Source organism: Triplophysa dalaica, chromosome 5 (genome assembly GCF_015846415.1).
Source record: "Triplophysa dalaica isolate WHDGS20190420 chromosome 5, ASM1584641v1, whole genome shotgun sequence".
Taxonomy (NCBI): domain Eukaryota; kingdom Metazoa; phylum Chordata; class Actinopteri; order Cypriniformes; family Nemacheilidae; genus Triplophysa; species Triplophysa dalaica.
In genome coordinates this window covers 5540464-5554064 of record NC_079546.1, presented here as the reverse complement: position 1 = coordinate 5554064, position 13601 = coordinate 5540464, and the positions used below count along the sequence as shown (strand labels likewise).

At 41.7% G+C, this 13601-nt stretch overlaps 1 protein-coding gene across 2 annotated transcripts in view; it reads right to left on the bottom strand.

Annotated features, from left to right (window-relative positions):
* The window catches only part of lmo3 (LIM domain only 3), a 37943-nt gene extending 34839 nt beyond the window's left edge, over positions 1–3104 (bottom strand). Inside the window, exon 1 of one of the 2 annotated variants that reach the window (XM_056748458.1) lies at positions 2656–3104. The gene's annotated coding sequence lies outside the window, so the exon portion shown is untranslated. Of the gene's footprint in view, positions 1–222; positions 610–2655 lie in introns of those variants that run through there. The other variant, XM_056748459.1, reaches the window with a different exon arrangement.
* Between the last annotated feature and the right edge of the window lie 10497 nt (positions 3105–13601).

Below are 13601 nucleotides of genomic sequence, written 5' to 3'. Positions count from 1 at the left end.
GCACACACGTGTTTTCAAGATAAACAAGCAATCGAGTGCGAATGATCAATTTTGATATTTTGCATTAGACATGAAAACTAGGAAACGCAGCATTGTTTTGTCAGTATTTTTGTTTTGTTTGACTCCAGAGCGTTGTTTTAAAAACAGATTCAAATAAGGATAAACAAGCCCATTGTTTATTTAGGTACAATAAACAAGACAATCAAAGCGCAACCCACTCACCTTCCTGACCAAGTTATGCCGAAGGTTTACTTTGTATAGAGCACCGTCCAACTCAATATTCCTCGGAGCAAAAGTTCACGAATCTGACATTGCACCGCGGATAAGAGTGATCTTCAGGTTGAAAATAATGAGGTCCACATGGATCATCTACGAGTAGTTGTTCGCACCAAAAGCTACAGGTGTTCTCGCGCGAGCCGTCATATATTGGGTATTGTGAGATGGCTCAGTACAACTTGCCTATCAGTGAGTGAGGAACGAGGAATAGTGAAGCCTAGCTTTATTATCTTCAAACCCAATCCCTCACCAGTGAGACATTACACGAGGAGGAAAAGGTCATTCAGTTATTACCGACAGCCGGAGTAACAGAGCGCAAGCATGCGGGCGCGCGCACACGAACTTAAAGCTCACCTCACTGAGACGCGCACAAACAAGCTATGAGCTTTACTACACATTTTGACTCTCTCTCTCTCCCTCTCTTTGTTTAAGCAGCTGGGCAACAATCTCGTGGTGCTAGAATAACATCGAGTGCAAAGAGTTTTACTGCAGAAACGATTGATTCACGTGTTAGTTCAGTACACCACATACAGTCTATAATCCCCAGTCATTGTCAAAATGTAAATATATAGAAGTGAAGCGTTAAGGTTTACTTTTTAAGTTTGTTGCATTTCATCAAACAATTGTAAAAACAATGCTGTTCTTTATATTTAAAACAGGCATATTAAATGGAGTGGAGGCATTTTTAATTACATTTATTTTAAGATCAATCACACGAATAATTCACAGAAGCAAAGATGGCCAACAACTGTATAATTATTTAAAAATGCAGTTATACATGTTAAACACCAGACAACTTGTACCACATTGTATTTGAGTTAAGTCTTATAAATGACATTGCAACATTTACGTTGTTGTTGTGTTTTAGGTATCATTTCGTCGACCTTAATCAAAATAAAAATGTTCTCTTTCTTGATCATAAGCGCTTATGCTTCAGGTGTGCTGACTTCACAATCAAACATCTATGCAGTTCTGGACAAATTGTTTTGATGTGCTAAACTCTCTTGTGCTTATTCTTAATATTTCAGTTACTGTGCACATACCTGATCCTCTATTCATCACCCATTGGTTACACCTGTTCGCTCTAATTAGCGCTGCCTGATGCCCATGTTGCCGAGATAGGATGAATCACATGCCTTTGGTGCCATCCACCGTCCCTCCCCACACACATACACACTCAGGCGTTTATTTTCTGTCATGGCCCAAAAGCAGTCATTTATAGTTCGGAAGTGACTCACTGAGAAAATAGAAACTGAGGACTGATGGCAACACTAACAGAGTTGGTTAGCTTATAAGATTGCGTCCCCACGCCAATCACTCTCTGCCTAAAATGCAGCAGTAATGAGATGGGTCATAAAACGCTCCTCGCTTCCATTATGAGTGATGAGATGCATTAAAGCTGACAGGGTATTACCTGCCAGTAATTAGGTTTTGTCATGGATTGAATTATTTCAAAGCGGGCTATCTTGGTAATCATGCAATTTGCGGGGGAGACGCTTAAGCTGAGTAAAAGGGAAAGAGAGAGAGGGAGTAGGGGACGCTATAACCCCTTCTTCTTCTCCCTCCCGCCACCACTTCATCTCGCGCATTATCACGTCAATTATTCACCGAAGATATCTGAATTATTGGGGGTGATGAGCTGGAGAGTGACGTGACGCGCTATGCGCAAAATAGTCCGGCTGAAAGCGCGCAGGACTCCGCTGCGCACGCACGGACATCGCTACAATGAAGAGCTGGTTATTATTTTGCGTCTCACTCCCCTTCTCTCTCTCTCCCTCGCTCTCTCTCTCTGTCTGTCTCATGTATGCACACACCCTCTCTTTCTCGCACACACACACACCGAGGTGCAATAAAACGTCGGTGAATAGAGGGATATCCGACAGACGACCACCCCGCTTCATCCGACGGACGCATTGCGCGCACGGAAACGCGAGTTCATTTTTGTGGTCGAAATGAAATCGGAGTTTAATTACCGGGCTTCACAGGGAAAATCTTTTCGGAGAGGATTGGACTAAACAGATATTTCCTGCGCGCTCTTACTCTGGTTTAAGCCTCCTTTGAGCATCTCCAGCGACCATTCATTTCACGGAAGCTTCAACTTAATCCCAGTTTTAAACCTCTGCTACTAATGTACATAGAATCTAATGCTCTAGCGCACCCACCGCAGCCACTCACAATATGACATAACCAAGTCTATAAGCTCGTTTTCTTCTTTAGTCTAAAGATAAATGAAAAATAGTTATCCAGAGACCTAAATTTGAACAACAAAAAATGGTTTGCGGTAAAATGATTTTTTTTGCACAAAACAGTTGTTTCCAGGCTCAGGCTGCTGATCAGAATATCTGTCTTTAAAAAAATCGTGATTGAAAGATACTGTACCGAGGAAAAGTTGCCACGTAAGAAGAGTTGGTTGCTCAAATATAGCCGTTCCTTTTTCAAGTTCCAGGTGTCTGGGTACAAACGCTCAGCCCGCCTCAGTGCAACTCCTTCCCCGCTTGCTCTCTTCTCAGTCCCGCTTTAAAAGACTCCCCACAATGGATGTTTCTCCTCTCGCGGTCTCCTTCCCTCCCCGGCAGCAAAGCAAAACAGACCTGAGCCGGCCCGCACGTCTCCTCGCCTATTTAAGCACCTTCACCAGGTCCCTAGTTAGTAGCGCACTCCAACTCATCCAAGAAGCTGACAAGCACCGTTAGGGAAGGCAGCGCATGTTGCTCTAATGGACCTCATTAAGTTCTACTTACAGATGTTCTCTTAACATAATTGATCTGCAGCGAGTTGAGAGGACGGCAACCTATTCCCTAGCCCCCAATTATGGCCCGGTAATTAGATCCCCAACCTCCAGTTCTCCACATTCACCCTTCTAACATTCCGAAATATCAAAGTATCTCTTTCTCTCAAAGAAAACCCTCCTGCCTCCCCCACCACCTAACCTTCGTGTCTCCACCTCCTTTGCTCCCTCCCCTCCCTAAGACTCCATTCCTCTGACTGTATTGACAGTCAGATCTGCTAACCTTTGTAGTGAAGCCAGACTTAGTTGTGCACTCACTCCAATTGACAGAGCTCAGTCTAGCTTTTTTTCCCTCGCTTTTTTGGTACCCCTCTCTCTCTCTCTCTCCCTCCCGTTTTGCTTTTCTCTCCATGCTGAAATACCCAGGGAAGAAGTGAAGGATGGAGTGTGAGACACATACGGAGGGTGGGGTGGTGTAGATAAAAACTAGTTTTCACTTTTTGATAAAAGGTTGTAATGATAATATCTGTCATGGGACGCCCTTTTTTTCCCAATCCTTTTTTTCTCTAATAATTCCTCTGATGGTAAGTTTATATGCACGTGCGTGCAGAAGGGGGAGGCAGGTGGTGTGAACGGTGAGCAGTGATGGCATAGCGTTTATAATGTCAATCAGGGCCACACCCCACTCTCGCTTAATTATCCGCCGTGCTAAAACACTGAGCACTTTAGGGAAATGAGAATGTCATGCTTTTGCACTTAAAAGACGAGATGGTTTCGTCAAACATAGAGAGGTGAAAGCTGGGGTAGTGCCAGTCATCTCTGGGCAAAAAAATTTTCATAGCAGTTTGTGATGTGTGCAAAAAAAACCATATAAAAACAAAAGTGTAGTAAGTAGATTGTGACCTAGGAGTGCAAATACTTTGATTTTTTTTAGTTCTAATATATATAACGTTCTCTTTGTTTGCACAGTTTGTATCTTTTATGTTACAGACATGTGCTATAATGGTTTATGTCAAAGGGCAGGGGTAAAGTTCTTAAAGGAATAGATCACCCAAAAATGAGTCACCCATTACTCTGAGTAGGACAAAAGACTACTTTGGGAGTCAGTGGTGACCCAAAATAGCTTCGTTACAAGCCTTCTTTAAAATCTCTTTATCTGTATTAAGCACAACAAAGAAATGTACACAGCTTTGTAACAACTTGGAGGGTGAGCAAATAATGACATCATTTTCATTTTTGGGTGAACCATTCCTTTAAGAGTTTCAGTGCCCCCCCTTAAAGATGCAATATAAATACGGCCTTACTCTTCGGCTAGAAGAACATTTTTATATCCATAAATATTATTTATAATAAGTATTATTTTTAAAAACGACTCCTCATTTATGGAACCAATCACAGGTTTGTTTCCAGGCTGTGTTTTGCAAATTTTCGCCCTGTCTTGATCTATTTAGTATGTATCGCCTGTGATCATCGTATAGTTTGTTTTAGTTTCCAGGTGCCTTGCCATGTGGTATTTTATATCCATCTTTACTAGCTCCGCTTAATTGTGGTCCCGCTGAGATTCTGCAGGCTTCGGACCACCTTTATGTTCTTATCCTAGTATACCCAGTCATCTGTTCCTTACACTTTTCGAAATCCCAAACTAGGTTATCCGTAATTACATACGGGCCCTTACAATCTATTCAGCACATACAGACTCTGTTTCAAGTTCACACGCAATCTAATTCCCAGAGTTCTCCAATCCCGACGGACACAGAAGGACATGTGCAACTTGGCGCTAACAACCACAAGAGCCTCTCCTTAACGATACACTCCGTAATTGCTTCAGGTTGGTGACCCTCAGCTAAGGTCGAGGGATGCCCAGCTTCTAATGACAATTTTTGTACCAACCTCACTCTTTCTGCCCTGTAGACCAATTTTAGTTTTTAGTAGAGAGAAACTAAAGCGAACAATAGAGACTCTTTCCGGCAAGTCTGAAGAATCATCTCTAGTAATGGGGCTGCAGTGGACACTTCTGAAGTTTAAGAACACCCAGACCAAAAGATGCCGTCCCCTCATATTGTCGCAGAGGGAATAGATGAAAATTACTTAATTCAAACAGCTATTCATTGGGAAGGTCCGGCCTGAGAGCTATAAAATTCAAGAGCAACACGACACGTTTGTGTTTCTGAATTGCCTAAAGGCGGGTTTTAAGTAGGTAGTTCAGTACGTTTTAATCTGTGACTGCCCGTGGAACCTCTTACTCAAGTTATGCCTGTTAGGATGCCATTATGTTTGAAATAAATGTTATATTTTTCAAAGATTGAAGGGATAGTTCAATATTTAGTCAAATGTCTCCGTGGTTTTCTGTTCAGACAAGTCAAAGGAGGCCAATGTTGTTTGGTTGTCAAATATCCCTCTTTTTGTGTTTTGCAGAATAAATAAAGTCATACAGGAATGTCGTGAGGATGAGTAAATGATGAACATTTTCATTTGAAAATTTTAAGTTGCACACAAGAAACAACTATGAGTTTGATATCTCCTGTAGCTCTCAACTCTAACGCTAGTTTGTCTTTCACCAGATATGCTTCAGTTACTTTCTTATAAAGCCAGGTAACAATCCCAAATCCATCTTTTTATTTCTGCAATAATTGTTTTTTGACACTTGAGCTTCCAGGTCATGTTGCAGTTTTGGAGGTCAGCGTTACGCTTCCCTATTGAACCTTCCATCACAAAAGACCTTTTATAGTCAATAAAACCTGACCGCGCCCGGCGAACGTAATACCAAACGCAAAGACATGCACGTCTTCAAAAACCACAAGATGAACCTTTGAATAATATTTCTACAAGCCTTTAATGATAACCATGAGCAATACCGGTGCCTGCTACACAATATCTATCGATTCCATCCAGCATGATTTCCTTGAGTAGCTTGGCTGAAATGACTTGTGTGTTTGGAACTAAGCATTTCAAACAGACTGCCGTATACCTCCGCGGCAATCAATCAGCCTTAATCCAAAACCAATTTACTCCGCCTGAAGAGGAAAATATCTTTTAATCTCTTGCCGACAATCCCTGATTGCAGTGCTGAGCATCGGTTGACAGTAAAATGGAGGCTTGCTTGCGATGGAACCTCTAGTTTATGTGCTACACGAAACTGCTTCTAACAAGCATTGCAGTTGCTTGCTGTAGATACGATATAGGCGACCGCATTAGTTTCAAGAGTTTGCATGAGTGAAGTTGTTTGAATTCACGCTTGGACTCGCTTTGGAGTCTGTTCAGAAAATATATCATATAATTTAGTTGGAAAAATGCTTTTCATTTGAACAGAAAATAAGATATTTTATAGAACGTGGGAAAGTTTTGGGGCACTTTTGACTACCATTGTCATTTCTCCTACTATGGTAGTCAATGGTGGCCAAGAACCGTTTGCTTAAGCATTTATACAAATTTTTTGAACCACTCGAGGATGAGTAAATGATGAGAGATGTTTTCTTTTTGGGTAAACTTAAAATATTAAGTCAGCCATCACTCTTAATTTAGTAAACTGTAATATATTCTTTGTCTGCAGATTCCTCTTTTATCCCACAGCCCTAAATATAAAATTGCAATCTTTTAAATATTCATACGATCCAGCACCATGCCATCTGTCGTGCGTAAAACGCACGTACGGTATCACAGCTTTGCGTCCACAGAGAAAGAACATATATTCAAAACATAAAATACACCAACGGTGATGAAATAAGGAGGGCATATACACTTAACCTTGCTATTCGTTGAGACTGGAAAAGCGTGGAGTGATGGTAAATAACGAACATGTGTGGCAATATGTAGCATATGTTTCAGCTCGTAAAGTGTTGAATCTTTGGCTCGATCAGATCCATTTCGTCTCGATTGCAAATAAAAGTAGTTAAAATATTAATGTCGCCGAAGAATGACAGGAGAGGGCCCCGGAACAAAACCAGACATCTTGTTGTAAAGTTTTGGCAGTGATGATGCTGTTTGGGGGCTGGGGTGGATCTCACAGTCTGTCAGCCAGTTAGATGAGGCTCTGATTTCATCTGCGTGAATATCTGGGAGCGCTAATTGGCAAGATGAAGCAATGATTGATGTCACTGATGTTCTCGAGCGCTCGCGCCGCAATTTCCCGCCCACGCGCGTCAGTCAACGTAATGACACGGTGTTGCTACCGTAAAAGTCGGCCTTTTACATTGATCTGAGATCAGCGTCGTGCCATTTCTTACAATAATTAAGCCTGCGATTCAAGGAGGGAGGGCTAAACCTTGATCAGTACACAACCCGTTCTCCATCTGCTTTGACATTTGTACCGTCTCTCCTTTTATTCGAAACATCGAAGGACATCACCTCTCTGTTTAGTGCCATTAGCCTCTAGCTCATTCTCTTTCCCATCGCTAATTGACTCAGAAACACGCGGGGTGGGTCCTCGAAATGAACTAAACGCATGCGCTTACAATGGCCTCATTACAAAATTGAGATTGGATGGCAGGCAGAAAGTGTATAAACTCATGTTGGCTGTGAGAATGGACGCAATGCATTTAGGTGAGCTTTTCAAAACATACTTATCATGAAATTAATTTTCCCAGCGTCAATAGGCTCATTTTGAGCACCTACCTCTGCTATTTAGATGGGAAGCGTTAACCTTCACCTGTGGCAAGGCCTGCGAATTTGCCAGATTCCGGTACGCATAGGCTTCACACATTAACTTGCTAAACGAGACATAGTCAAAGCAATGCACTTATTTCCACACTATTGAGTGCTCTCAAGGTAAGGCTATGTTAGAAATACTGAACAGAAAAATCCGCTAAAGTGGCTTTTAGATGGCGTTATTTGACTAATTTTTTGGACCCTGACAGAGAAACTCTCGGATGCAGCCTTGACTAACTTTCATTCTCCGGTATGTAAACTATAGGTGTATAAAAAGGACCGAAAGACAACCGCCGCCATTTCAATGATCGATTCTCAGAGAACAATTTTTTGTACAGACCTGAGCTAGAGAAGAAAGCTAGTTAAAATGGAAAATCGCTATATTTCACCAAAGTTAGAGCGACAGTCTCCATTTGCATTTCACTTTGCAGTGGCTGGTGACATCATAAAACTGAAACAATGTGCAGCTAGTTGGCAACACCAAACTCAGAATACACAACCTGATCTGACGCGAAAACTTACGTGTTTAACGAGGTGGCAAATTCATACAAATTTTGATTATGGAAATTGTACAAAAATGTACAGTTTTAGAAAAAAGCTAGAATAAAGCCCCCCCCCTTAAAGGGATAGTTCACCCAAAAATACATTTTCATAATTTATTCAGCCTCATGTTGTACAAAACCTGTATATGACTTTTCTTCTATGGAACACAAAATAAGAGATTTTGAGAAATGTCATAGTGGTTTTGTGTCCATATACTGGAAGGTAATGCGGGCGAATGTTGTCTGGTTACCAACATCCTTCAAAATATCTTCTTGTGTGTTCCCCAGAGGAAAGAAAGTCATACAGATTTGGAATGACATGAGGGTGAGTCAAGAATGACACAATTTCCATTTTGGGGTGAACTATCCCTTTAAAATGACCTATTAGTAACAGCAACAAAAACAGTAGGGTCAAAATGCACAGAAATATAAAAGAACAGAAGAAATTATGTGATGATGAAAACTGTCCCGCATACTATTTATACTTTTGGAATCTGGCCCTCAAAGAAAAGATGTTGAAGACCCCTGCTTTAACCTATCACTTGTTTACATTTTCGGACAAATTGAATTGTTTATTCATACGCATTAGCTACCTTATAAAATAGTTTCAAATTGCCATGAGCTTGTTTTGGAATACATAGAAAATGCCATGGGCTTAACGGTTTTGGCTGTTTACCTAGCATAAGCAGTAGTTCTAGGAAAAAGTAGGTGGTCTAGAGTCATGCTTTCCTCTAATGAGCGGTTTAGCTTCTCCAACGGCTCTTGCTAATTATCTAATGCTTTCTGATAGGTGGGCCTTAAGTGCAGAACAACCTCCGAGCAAAATCCCCCACATGCAGTTACCAGTGTGTCTGTCACATGCATGCAGTCCCCAGTACAGAGAACATTTAAAGGGCACAGCAAACATCCGCCAGACGCGACACATTTGTTGTTGTTCTCAAAATTTTGTTTCTCATGTAACAACCCCCTGTAAGCTTGACGTCAATGTGTTCTGACATAAAGCTGCAAATTAGGCGTGCAGTTCAACCTTTTTTGCTGGTTCAAAGCCACCCATTCAGGCTTTTTTCCCTGATTCATATAGTACACAGCCACGAAAACGGGGGTGATGTACGAGCCCCTCGCTCTTTTGGTGTTTTCTCCGCATCTTGTGTAGGAGCTCGAGAGTCCCCTCCTTCAAGTTTTAATTGGCTGCTCATTTCGCATGTCAGGGGACCCTGTGGAATAGTTACTAATCCTCTAGTGATGATCAGATCCGATCCTGTTCTCGGGAGGGGTGGAAAAACAGGCGTTTTGCCCCATTGTAGTCGAGATGGTTTCGATGCATCTTCACAGTAGCCTGATCTTAACACAGGAGTTGCTCTTTTTTTCCAAACACGCAGAATTATTACCTATGAAGAGTTTGAGGTAGAGCGTCTCGCTCGGATGGATCTGAAACGTTTCTGATCAGGCATTGTGGCATCTTTTCCACGTAGAGCCTCTAATGGCAGATGAACAGAATGGATCTTTGTGCAGACGGCAAGAAGTCACATCCTATGCCTTAGCTAGCCTGAACATCAAAAACATGAAATCTGATGTGTACAAACATCCATGCGAGGTTTAATTTCCAATTATTTCGTTTTTAAATTGAATTTGCGTTTCAGTGGTTCTGAATGTAACTGGTGTGTAACATCATGTTTTCCATCTTCTCGTTCCAGATCGGTAGCTATCACAGTCTAACGATGACATCATTACTATAACAACAAATGTAGTCGCGACGGATATTAACTACACTGTCCGAACAAACGTATCAGATTTTATCGCTCGCAAAACGACAGCACGTACGCCGTTGCTCAAGATCCGATTTGAAAACCAAATCGAATTTACGTGCGGCGTGAACGAAGCCGTAGACCTAAAAGAGGAAAAAGTAATCTGGCGTAGTGGGACCGCATGGCTCGGTTAGTTAAGCCTTCCCTGCGCAGGACCCGCGCTCGGCCCATTATTTTCCAATATAAAGCTTTGTGTCTTTGAGGATTCTTTTTCGTCATGATAGGAGAAGCAATATTGAAAATGGAAGTAGATGCACATCCGAGGTGTCGTGCCCACCAAATTGAAGGCAGGAAACTGAGGCCCGCGCGCTGGCGTCTCATCAAATGGCTCATGAGGCCTTCAACTTTTTTTTACTAAAGCGATTTGCGCATCCTCTGTGTGGAGATGAACACCACCCTGGCTAAGCCCTGACGAGTGCTTATAAGAGAAAACTGTTTGGGAGTGATTTCCCATTTGGATTCAACTCGGATAAGCAGTTTTAAATTGCAGCAGGACTTATACCATTGACTACATTACCGAGTCCGCCAGGCCGCAATATTGCATCACCTGCTCATTGTCTGATCTCAGAATACAGCTAAGGTGAAAAAAAAAAACATAAAAATAAGGTTGGCAAGAAGTGGATGTACTCGTTTCAAAAGAGTACAAAGTATATCACAAACTCGCACAAACTTAAGAAAAAGGAGGTTAAACTGATTTTCACAGCTTGTCCGTATTTGGAAGATTGAAATGTTCAATGAAAGAGACGTAACGATAAAAGGTCCGATTGATCTTTTTACTTGGGGAATGGCATCTATCGAAGCCATTGTGATGTTCTTTCAGTTTTAGGTCTCATATCCTAGCTCAGTGATTCTCAAATGCACCCCCGTCATAAGGGAGAGAGGAGGAGGTATTTATGTGCAGCTAGGGACCAAGTGTTCTTTCTGGCGAAATTTGAAAGTCGAAAACTGAATGTAAGATTCTGGATGTGTTGCAAAAAAGAAAAGGTCCCGGCAAAAAACATCCAACACAATTTTTGATTCGCTTCACGAACACACTTTTTTTATAGTTTGTTATGCTAAATAACGTTGGTTAGTAACGTTTATCGACTGCATTGTAAATATTCTAAGCGTGCATATGTTTCTATCTTGCAGACACAGATCTAACGGGACACATGGGAGAAAAGGTAAATGCCACAACAATGTTGACATTCATTTAACGTGTGAACAAATACAGTTTACGCCCATTTAAATAACATTTGTGTTCACACTTTAGCATGTCATACCATCTTTGTAGCACTCTTTGACACCTCTTTTTAGATGCTATGCATTGTCTGTACACGAGTAAAATGGAAATCAGGGCCTACATATTTTTTTGCAATCTGAAAGTATGTGAGAACCATCCATCACAACAACAAGCACCCCTAGTGGTCTGTAAACATAACTGGAGTCATAACCAGCCGAAGAATCACTCCACAGTAGAACATCTTCTGTATTAATACCTTCGTGCCACAGAAGACACACGATTGCCGCCTTTGAGCACTTCAATCTCCATTTTGATGTGAAGGCCTGGTCCACTTTGAAGCAACACTGCTGACTCAGTGTCTTCCCTTTCTGGATTGTTTTTCTTTCTCTCTATTGCAAGGTTTGGATTGAAAACAGGTTCAAACCTGTGCTTCTGCATATTTGGACAGTTTTCAGTTTTTATCTGTTGCCGTGCTGAAATAATTCCTGTTCTTTCTAGATTTCTTGCATTTAGAAATACACAATATAATTGCTGACTTCTCCAAGTAAAATCACTGTCAATTTTAGCCGTAACGCATTTGGCACCATTTCGGCTGTGGGCTGGCACTGCCCGCCTGTTCTTCTATCATTAGTTGACACCAGGGTACATTGAACACTTGTTTGTGGGTCTCCACTCTGCCTCGGTGAAATGAGTTTCATTCTCGTCTTCAGTTCCCCGTGTCCTTCACTCAAATGCATTCTCCTCCAAACACGGCATAATCTTGCCGTTTGCTAGGGCAATGCTCAACTCCGAAAAAGGGGTCGTCTCAAAATAATTGCTTCAAATAAATGAGCTCTTAAAGGTCCATTAGCCCAGCCTCTTCCTCGGCTAATAGCGTTCAGTGATATCAAAGATTGCTGGAAGGGGCCTTGCCACTGAACAGATGGGGCCATCCTCTCCTAGCTGTAAATGAGAATTCTGAATGGATCCCGTGCCTTTATCATTACCTGGGCCTCCTGATAAAAAGGATTCGAAACCTCTCAGATTATGTCACGGTTCACAAAAAGCAAATGCCCTTCACTTGGTTCAGTCAATCATTTTAGTGCATTTAGATATAATTGCGTGCAATAATTGCATTCGTGAGGGGGGGTCTGAAGTGTTTCTGTGTGTGCACAGGTGCAACCAAAGTCCACATTTAACAAATATTAGTTTGCACGTCTCTTTTTTGAATGAGTTGCTCACTTAGTTTTTTGGGTCTAAACACGATTGCTAACTAATAAATGACTTTTCCAGTTTTATTCATGCTTTAGTCTCTAGTTGAAATTAAAACCGAAACTTTTTTTTACTGCAACAGATTTGTATTGCATAAGTAGAACATTGCACGCTGCTTTCCAAAAATACAACAACATCATGCTAATATGTACGACCAGGAGCGTGCAAAGATGCAAATTACATGTCAATAATTTCAACAATTGTTTGCAATTCGTGCCTGAGAAATTAGAATAGACTCCTGCGGTTCGCCAATACGACGCCCACCCGAGTTCAGAAAACCAGTTCCGCGCCAACCGAACAAACCTGCCGGCTCAGTTTGGCACCAGAAGCTCCAGTGCGAAAGCACTCTTACAGAATACATTTAATACACGGGGCAAACAAATCCATTCCTTCCCTTCAGAAGATGTAATTTATTTAACCTCTGACAGATTTGGATCACTTTTAAACAGAAGTCGAAGAAAAATCTCCTTTTTGAGGGAATGCATTTTTCATTTGCCACATTTGTGTTGCATTTATAAATGCAACAGAATCATTAGCATGTTCAAGCAGGTGTCAAACTGGTAGAACATCACTCTCAAGACTCTCAAGTGACCAATAAATTCCTTGAGGCGTCTTCCTCCTAATCAGAATTTAATCTGTTAGCTGCCCCCTCCTTCCCCTTAGATGTGAGTTATGTTTTTTGGGGGGATGGGGGTGTATCGGTCTCCTGGGGTCAACACCCACATTTCCTCCCTGTGACCAATCTGGTACTGATCTAAATACTCCGAGGCCCTCTGTCATCTTCATCTCAGTCCTCCTGAAGTAAAAGCGCATTAATTTGAGCCCATAATATTTCATAACACGTCCTCCGACAGATTCAAAGTTTGTTGACAACCGAGCAGAAATGCATGGGATTGTGTGTGTGTGTGTGTACGAGAGAGAGACATTTAAAATTTGCTTTTAATGAGAAAAACAAATAGCATTTCAAGAGAGCATCACGAGAGATGGGAGGCAGGATGACAGCAGTGTGTGTGGTGATGGGGGGCAGAGAGGGGTAATGATTTTTTTTAGAATTTCCCAGGGTGTAGTTAGAGGAGCAACAGAAGGCGGCCCTGGCAGAGTTCTCGGCTTCGATTATGTATACTCTTTTATTC